General features: G+C 38.4%; 1 pseudogene; it reads right to left on the bottom strand.

The window, feature by feature from the left end:
* Positions 1-6,977: 6,977 nt before the first annotated feature.
* On the bottom strand, positions 6,978-9,105 carry LOC125211890 (annotated as a pseudogene).
* Between the last annotated feature and the right edge of the window lie 810 nt (positions 9,106-9,915).

The raw sequence follows: 9,915 nt of genomic DNA, 5'->3' as shown, positions 1-9,915 counted from the left end.
AATCCTGAGATATAATTTTTAAAAGGGAACATACAAAGGGGGAAAGAATTATACCCAAACTCAACTTCTGTCTAATTAGAAACGACTCTTTCTAACCCTTAAAGGGGGATAGAATTTGACACAAACAAAATAAATGAAATTAAAACTAAAACTAGAAAAAAACCAAAAAGCACCCCTTGCAAGTCTTCATCAATCCAAGGGCTCACACATCATCAACTATTCTAAAAACACCCACAAAATGATGAAAATATTACCTCAAAACTAGGTGATAATTGAATGTGACCATCATTGACAGTGGAACACCCCTTTTTTGCATTTTGATTCGAAAAAAGGGTGTGTTGGGCTGTGGTCTACGTCATCAATTCTCCATATTCCATGCACATAATCAGAACCCAAATCGGGAGCTTTGGACAAAGAAACAATATCAATTTCACTTGCTCTTTTTTGGCCAGCAATAAACTGCAAAAGCATGGGTATTGCTGCAGACATTTAAATAGGAAAAAAGACATAAACTTATCTAAAAGGGAAAAACTTGCACGTTAAATCAGTTAGGGCAAGATAGGCATTTGTTTTTCATCCAAACAAAAGAAAAGAACAAGTTAGGCAGGATAATTTTTCCCAGTGTAAAAGAATAATGGGAGAAGAAAAAAAAACAGGTAGTACAAGATATGGAAGGAGTCGATGCATTGTAGCAAAACATAATTGGGAAAACAAAATCATACATTAACTGTATAAGTTTTAGCAATTTTACCTTCATATTGAATAACTCTTGTGGGTACCCACAGGACCATAATCTTCATCCTCCCATCTCATTGTGACTTTGATTTGATACCATCTAATTGAATGGTGGAAGAGAGATAAAAAAAGGAGCATGGATATAAAAAAGGGGTGAGTAAGTCATTAACACAAAGCCAAAATAAACTTAAAAAAGAAAAAAAAGTCCGGGGATACCATACACCCTTGCTGAAACAAGTGGGGTTGTGAAACCGGTGAATGTAAATGGCAATCCATGTACCCCACCATTGGCTTTTAAAAATATCATACAGAGGGCCCAAGATTGGTGGGATCAATGTTTCTGTTTCCACTGCTCCCAAACTTTGGGAACAAAGGCTTTGCATCAGGAAAATCCAAAATTAGGATTTGTTGATACTGATGAAAAAAAAAAATTTACTAAATAACACTTGCGTTTATGGTGAACTTTTGTCCATGGGTCTGCATTCTTCCAATTCCTTGAATTGATGCAGGCTTGTTTTGAAAAAAAAGATTTTCAAGTGTCTTAATGCAGAGGCTGGTTTCTGCACCAAATGTACAATTTCATCAAATTCAGACAATTAAACAGATACTTCTTCCACAGAACCATAGTTTCATTTTAACAGTTTGATTAAAACATAATAATTCTGCCACAACAGATACTACAAACAATTGTTCTCCAAATGTTCCTTTTTAATTAGTGGCACAAAAAGGGAACAAATCGAAAAGGGTAATTTATGGAGTAAAAAATTCATGTCCGGATCGCTTGACAAGATGAACCAAAAAAACAATAACGGCTCTAAATGATGAATAGGTTAAAATTAAAAAAAGCATCTGAACATGATGAAACTTAACCCCCAAATAAACCAGCTCTGGATGTTAATTATTGCGTTTCTCCTGCTTTAAAAGAAAAAAAAAAACCGCACCATTTTATGGAAACAACATTTTCCCTACCCACGATTATTTGAGGGGAGAAATAAAAGGGGAAAAAGAGTAAAATCGCGCATCCAAGAGTCGCATTTACGTCGGATGGGGATCTTTGATCGAAAAAAATAACAATCCGATCAAAACCTGGAATGTGAGGGGCCCTTACCGTATCAATTAAGGAAATCCCCCGGCAGCTGCTACGGTATTATGTCGGGGGCGATGGTGTGATCTCGGCGGCGCGTGGAGGGGAGACGCCGATTGGGGGCGGGGAAAAACACAGAAGAAGAAAAAGTCCCAAAGTCTTACAGCGCCTATTTAGTTATAGCAGAAAATCGTGTTTATAAGAAAGTATCCCATGCACATTTGTTTTGAATTTTGATACGAGTACTAATTTTTAATGGTGTTTGTATCGAAGAATATTGGTGTTCTATTAATTGGAAATTATTACTACTACTTTTTCGAGGATATGTTGCAATTATACCATATAAAGTTATAAATATGATTAATATCATGTAATAATCCTGTAATTAAAAAAAAACATAATTTGGCAGATATGTCATACCAATGATCTGAAGACTTGCGCACAAGATTTTCAACAATAAATGTCAAAGATTCTGAGCATGGCAACAAGGATATCGATTTACATATACCGTGGAATCGAAATGATTTAGCACAAACTGGAAGTGCGACTTGATATTATTTGCATGCTAGTATTGAAATCCTTTTATTTGTAAAAGTCTGCAAGATAAAAAGAAGTTGAGCGAGTTAAATCTAGAAATCATTCGGATTAACTAACATGTATAGGTTAACAAAATAAAAATACTAGTACTATAAAGATGAAGATAATATTATCATTACAAGATAGTGATAAAAAAAATAACTAAATTATAATAGTAATACATAACTAGAGACCAAATCTTAATCATGAGATTATAAATAAAAGAATGAAATTAAATATACTGAGATCATTTTTATATAAAAATTATGTCATTTTGAAATCGTTTTAGTTTTAATTCAAATTAAGGATATGAACTCTGTATAAATGAAAAGATCTAAAAATGATTTTCATATAGTAATGAGCTAAATCAATTAAAAAAAACCTAATTAGTATAAAAAAAAAATGGATTCTATATTTGATTATTTAATTATATATTATAATTTAGCTATTTTTTTAATGCTACCCTGCATTATACATTAATATACTACTATATATTTCTATTACACTTATCAAACAATTAAAAACCAAGTTGATGTTTGCATCGATCTACCAAACATCAACAATCAATTACTATGATGGTGTAGTAATTCTATTTTACTTAATTAATTAATGTCAACCAATTAATTGAACAAAAAAATTCCCATCCCAATCCAATTTATTTCCTCTTTATCTATTCAAATTACCGCCACGTCGGACAAGCACACCACAGTAGGCCCACTCGACTGCTTCGCGGTTCGCGCCCATAGAGCCGAAAACTGAAACCACTATCAATCGGATTCCTGAGGGGTAAACTGGAGATTTCACATTCATCGGAGGATTCAGTTCATAACAGACAGCTCAACTGAGGAAACGAGTTTATTTCGGACCGAAAAACCTCAGGAAAAACGAATTATTTTTCCCAATCTTTTTGAGGAATCGAAAAGAATGGACGCCAAAGAGGTACTCTTTGCCGCTGATTCTGGGTCTAACGCCGCCGTCTCCGCGGCGGCGCTACCTCTTTTTTTTTCAAATAGCCGCACCAACTACCGAATTGATTCCCTTAACCGTTTCTACTCCTGCATTTGTTTGTTCATTGCTGTGAAGTTCGATCCTTTTGTGTTTCTTATTTTCTTGATCTTCATGCTTTTTCTTTTGGAATTTCGGTGTTTTTTTCTTTTAATTTGAATGTTCATCACTTTCTAGTTATTTTAAAATGCAGTTGTGATTTGATTACCCCTTTTTTTTTTTATCCCCGTTTGAACTTTGAAAAATTATTCTTGAATTTTCACTAGAAGTGATTCATTTTTCTTGTGTCTTTTTTCATTTACTTGGATTTAATTCAATAGCTCTAATCTAAAATTTCAAAATGGGGTTAAGTTTTGATGAATTTCCTGGTATCTTGGAATGGTTTAGTACCGTTGAGGTGTATATGTTAAAAATTATCCTTTTTTTTTTTTTTTTTGGATTAAGTTTCTTCTTTGGTTGGTAACTTGTGTGCGAAAGTGATAGGTTCAGAAGGCGTATGCTGATATAATATTGAACATATGAAGGAGGCAGCAGCTCAGGTTATGTCGTCCGAGAAGGGGCCGTCAGTATCAGCACGAGCTGAAGGGTGGCGAAAGGGGCGTTGCGGATGCTGTTGCACCTCAAGAAAATGATGGATGCTAGGGTAAACTATTTGATCTGTTTTTTTAATATTTAGTGGATTTTCTATGCTATTCATGTTTTTTAAATCTGTACATCAGTTAAAAAGAAATTTATGTTTGTTTAGAGTGTAATTGTTATGTTTCTTGAAGTGATTTTCTGATTAGAGATGTTATCACTCATATTTTTTTGTGGATTGATTTTTTATGTTTACCTGCTTTATCCTTCTTAATTTTCTTGAAAGCTTCAGATGATCGTTGCTGTGTTTCTTGAAGTTTCCTTCTTTTTTTTTTTTGATTCTTTGTTACCTTAGTGGCTCAAATATTTCAAGGGTTTTTTGGTGCTATGCCATCTGGTGTGCTCTCATTTTGCTATCAATTGAAGCCTAACCTCTCGTTACATTAGTGTGCTCTTATTTCTATCATTCTACTCATATTTAAACCACTTTTCAGAATAGTGAAGCAGATGCTGCTCGCTGAATGAGCAGAAGAAGATTGAAGAACAGAAGCTCAGCTTCGGGAAGCTGAAGATATTGTCAGAGATTTAGGGGTAAATTGGGGGGGGGGTACGGGCCCCGGTTAAAGGAAAGAAAAGCAATTTGCAGAATGTAAATAAACCCGGAATGATATTTTAAAGGGGGTGCCTACTGCAATCTCTCATATGAATTTAAAAAACTTCATCAGCCAAACTCTCTGATGAATCTCCCTTTGCCTGAAATACAATTTAAATGCATAAAAATGAATGTTCCAAAGTTTTTTTTTTGAAAAAGGGTGTCGTTTTTACATATTGGAGTCAGGATTTGCCTTCAATAGGTTTAAGAGACAACGAAGAGCCCGGGATGTATAGAAAGGGCTGCGCAGAAATCCATCGTGTGAGGAAATTTTTTTGGGCAAGAAGTTGTGTCCGGGGAAAACTGAGCCCAAAGGACAAAAACAGCGGAAAGTGGGAAAGGATGGCAAAAGCACCATAAATTGGGCTATAACTCGGGTGAACTTGAGAATAAATTTTTTGGCAGATGTTAATCTAATATTTTCCCAACCTTTTTTGTGGGAAAAAGAAAGAGAGCAAATGGAAAAAGAGAAAGTGAACAATGACTGAAGCTGGTGATCCCCCCCAAAAGCTGATCGATTGCCAGAAATTTCATCAAGACATATTCTTGATTCAGTCAAAGCGTGCTCACTCTAGGAGTCCTCCAACATTGCTCCCAAAGCTTTCCTCAAGTGAAGTTGAAAAAGCTGGTTGACCAAGGATGTGAAATTGAAAGGAAAAGATGGGGCCGTTAGGGGGGGAAGCTGGATTTGAGGGAAAACTTGGCCCCCTGTTTTTAAAGGGGCTGCTGAAAAATGATATTCCATCAAACAGTTTGGACAGGACTTCATCTGGAACACAGGTCTCCAAAACCCAAACCCGAAAGGGAAAGGATTCAAACCATTTCAAAAGGAAACGCAAGAGGGGCTCTGTCTGAAATGGCAGTGTCACCTGAAACAGAAAAGAAAACCGAAGATAATAAAGTACTCTTAAAAAAGCAGCCTCCAAAGGAAGCTTGTTGTAGAGTCATCCGAGACAGTGGGGTTTGGGACAAGTTGCTCTCAGGTTAGTGAATAAAAAACTAAACCCTTTAACATTGCTGTTTCTTTTTTGGCCCATTGGGTCTGGGGGTATAGAGTTTGCTATGATGTATTCAGCTCCTTTTTTTTGTTTACCTAGTTCTCTTTTATTTTATGTCTATTTGTTACTTTGATAAATGAAAATCTATTTTGTTTGCACTTATTACCATTTACATTGGAAGTTTCCATGGCTAGATCTCTTTTATATGGAGCATTCTGTTTTTTAAAATTTTACTAATGCTAGTTCTGATTACAAAGGAAATGTAGAGAAAAATGTCCACTATATGATATTCCAAATAATTTCACATGTTGTGTTTTCCATATTGGTTGGTGTAAAATTTCATATGGTCTGTTATGCCCTGAAAATATCTTAATGAAAAAACGCTTTGGAAATAAAACGGTTTTAAATCATTATGTTCTCTAATTAATCTCAACCTGTCTTTTGGGTTATAATGGTGGGGCGGGGGCGTATTTGGGGAGGTATCTCAGAAATATTCCCTAAATTTTTTGTTTAGATTTGAAATTTAAATTTCTTTTCACCGGTCTTTTCAAAAATAAATTTTTTTCATGAAACTTAAAAATTACTCAAAGCCAACGGGGCCCTTTAGTTTTTTGTTGGATGAAATCTGTAAACAATGATGGTTGTAATTAAAACATTGCACTCTAGCCCGGGAAAATAAAAAAGTAAATTTCAAGAAATGAGAAAAAATAGGGAAGAGCCTTGTTCCTTAATAAGTTGAAAAATGAAATATGAGGGAAATACAGCAATTGGAGTTTATAAGTTTTCAGGAGTAAGGGTTCAAAGCTAGTTTATCAGAATGTTTCTTTTATCAGACACTAAAAGTCTTCTAAATGTTGTATAATGTCATTTATCCCTCTTTCCCTTTTTTGCTTTTTGTTGATCAGTCTTGCCAAAGCTTATTACTTGTATTCAATTTGGAGCTTCTATCCCTTTTCGGGAAAAAGTGGTGGCATTTGGAGTGTTTCTGTTCGGTGTGTATAATACTTTATCCCACACCATGGAAAAAATGATGACGAACTTGTAATCATAATATAACTATATTGGTTTCCCCAAAAATTTCTAGTTATATTTTTAAAACTATTCTAAAACAGGTTTCCATTTTTGTGCATTCAATAGTGTTTTTGACAAATTTATTTGATTACCCCAAAATTTTTTTTCAAGAGATATGTTATCATCATCCTAAATCAAAACAGTTATTATCACTAAAATGAAAAAAATTACATTTTGCATCCACTCTACAACTTTTCCAGCCATCTGCTGCTGGAGCAATCGTCGTCAGTCTAACCCTAATCCCTTCTCTCAACAAATTGATGATAAGGAGACAAACAGAGATCAGAACTCTCAGCCACCACTATATTAAGGTTGTCAACTTTTCAGACATGTATAGTTGGTAACAAAGAATGATGTCTGAAGATCCTCCTCAATCAAGCATGACCCTTCACCGAAACTTGTTGAAGAGGGATTTCAGCCAGTGGGTTCATCACTATAACCCCACCGCCCCCCATGGAGGGGACGCCTCCGGTTCTGCAACAGAAACCCTCCGCAACCATCTTCGTTCTTGCCAGGAACGCTGCCAGCTGCCCCAACCGATGGTTGGGTTCCACGCAACTGGGAAGAAGCTTGAGGCCCAGCTTGTGTCTTTTTCCGCATCTTCAGGTTGAGGAAATCTGCACCGGGCAACGAACAGCAAGAAGCTCCAGTTGTCGACATCTTTCCAGTGGAGACGGCTAGATCAAACGAGATCTCATCCAGTGCGAGCTCTATACCGTGCACACGCGCCTCCAGTGAATGAATACCTCTCTGTGAGCTCTCAGTAAATCTCTGTATTACAAAAGAAAAATCAAACATCAGTACATCACTAGCTATAGATAACGTTGTACATTCAGCAAGAGAAATATTGCACCTGAAGAATTTCCAACAAATTTGACTGCTGAATTTCAATCTGAACAAGCTGCTTCCTGATCAGAGACAGGCCTTCACAGTCTCTCTGAATCCTACACACATCTTCAGTTTCATTACTAACTACAACCCTATGATTCTGCTTCTCGTAGCTCTCTTCGAACAGAGCCCGTCTGATTTCCTGGTTCTCAAACCGTCCCCCCTCCTCTCCACCCTGCTTACCTCCAGAAACCGACGTGGCAGAAGAGCTAGTAGGAGCAGCCGCAGCGTCTACTTTTGTGTTGGAGGGCTTCTTGCTATCCAATTTTCGGAACATTGGAGGACTAGTTCTGTTCCCATTGCTTCCAACAGAACTCCTTCTCCTTGCTGCAGAAGCAGGAGAGCCATGCGGGCTAATTTTCTTCACTTGTGAAGATGGTTGGCTAATGCCAGTTTTTGAGCCAGGAGCAGTTTCTGCAACGTTCAAAATCATACCTTTAGGCGAAATATCGTTTCTATCAAAAATTGGTACAAACTAGCAGAAAATATCAACATCCAAGAAATCAAAATCATACCTTTAGGTGAAACCTCATCTGTTAGATCAGGAATCTCCTTCCAAGCTTCCATCATTTGGTTCATCGTCTCCCTCGCAGCCTTCACCTGATCAAATCCACACACACATTAATCTCAAAATTTTCAAATTCTTATATCTAAATCGGACAAAACCCAAACCTTGTCGAATCGCTTAGCTTCAAAAGTCTTCAAGCAAGAAGCTTTATATTCGGAGAGCGCATCTCTCTCCACCGCCGCCATTTTCGTCAGCGCCTCCGCAGCAGCCTTCCTTGCCGCCCAATCCTCGCTGCTCAAGAACTCCACCAAACTTCCGATGAGATTCCTCATCGCATTCCTCCCTCCGAGCACTCCCTCAACCTCCACAAGGCTCCCCAACAACGCCAAGATAGCGCCTTTCGCCTTGAAGCTCTCGCATTTCGCGAGCTTCTCAAGCCGCGGCAGCAGCTTGCGGAGGCTCCCCACGTCGGGGCTGCCGGAGCCCTCAACCACCGCGGCGAGGCACAATGCGGCGCCGTTTTGGGCGTTTCCCTCCTGCTCCGCGAAGAGGGCCTCGACGAATGGCTTCGCGACGGAGCTGAATGCGAGGTGAGAAGCTAGGGAGAGGGAGGCGGCGACGCAGGCGGCGCGGACGGAGGAGTCCGGGTCGCGGAGGCGGCGGGCGACGGCGGAGAGGATTTTGGAGAGGTGGGGGGAGAGGGCGGCGCCGTGGTGGGCGGCGAGGACGGAAAACAGGCGGAGGCAGTGGCGGCGGACGGGGGACTTGTCGGAGGAGTCGGTGGCGGAGATGGAGGAGATGAAGGAGGGGAGGGATTCGGCGGGGAGGCTCCGGGCGATGGACTCGAGCTCCGCGGCGGCGGCGGCGTGGGTGTCTCGGTCGGAGAGCTTGTGGAGGCACGTGAGCACGCGGTGCTTCAGGTCGCGAGCCTGCTTGCTGGAGGCCGACATTGTAGTTAATGCGGTGGCGCCGGTAGCATCGCGGTGGTTGGATTTGGAGGGGAGTTCGTTTTTCTGGTTTGTGGTAGTGTGTTTATATATGTAGTGGGGATAGGATTAGGAGGAAAGAGAGGTAAAACGACGTCGTGGGGTTGGATAAAGTGATGGTACGTTGTCGTATTCGGTTGCTCTCCCCGCCATTGCCATGTGCTTTTCGCTCGCTTTCTCAAGTTAGTTAAATAACTTTAATTAATGATTAATTATGAAGGGGATTAGTTTAAGGTGTTGGGGGATTAAGAAATGGAAAATGAGGTGGACATTCTTGTGTGGGGATGTTTTCTTGTTTAATAAACTGTTAGTAATGTTATTTACACAAACTGTCACTCCTCTCATAATCTCGGCTTCCACAATTTAAGTTCATGGAGTATTTCTTAAAATCTACTTCAAATCGAAACTTCACTAAATATCGAGTACGAGGGAGTACTAATACTGCCATACCACACTCTCATTGGACTTTATTTAGGTATATATTAAGGGCCCGTTTGATAAGTTAGTAATGCCAAAATAGATAATTATATATGGACATTTCTAATTATTTGATATTATAGTTTAGCTTAACACAAAATCCAATATAAGACAAAAAAGCCCTCCCAAAAAATCTTACCAAAATTATAACTTTAACCATATTATGTAATCCACCAATTTGTCAAGTTAAGCCATGTTATTTAATATATTATATTATATATAAATTTAGATAATTTCTATTCTATCAAACAATAATTAAAAAAACAATCATATCTTTCTATATCTTGACATGAATCCTGTATTATCTTATTTTACATATTTTCTCATATTCCATCTTTTTTATCAAACGAGTAGATGCA

The sequence above is a fragment of the Salvia hispanica genome, chromosome 1 (assembly GCF_023119035.1).
Source record: "Salvia hispanica cultivar TCC Black 2014 chromosome 1, UniMelb_Shisp_WGS_1.0, whole genome shotgun sequence".
NCBI lineage: Eukaryota > Viridiplantae > Streptophyta > Magnoliopsida > Lamiales > Lamiaceae > Salvia > Salvia hispanica.
The sequence above is the reverse complement of the archived record's forward strand: the minus strand, read 5'-3'. Positions and strand labels throughout refer to the sequence as shown.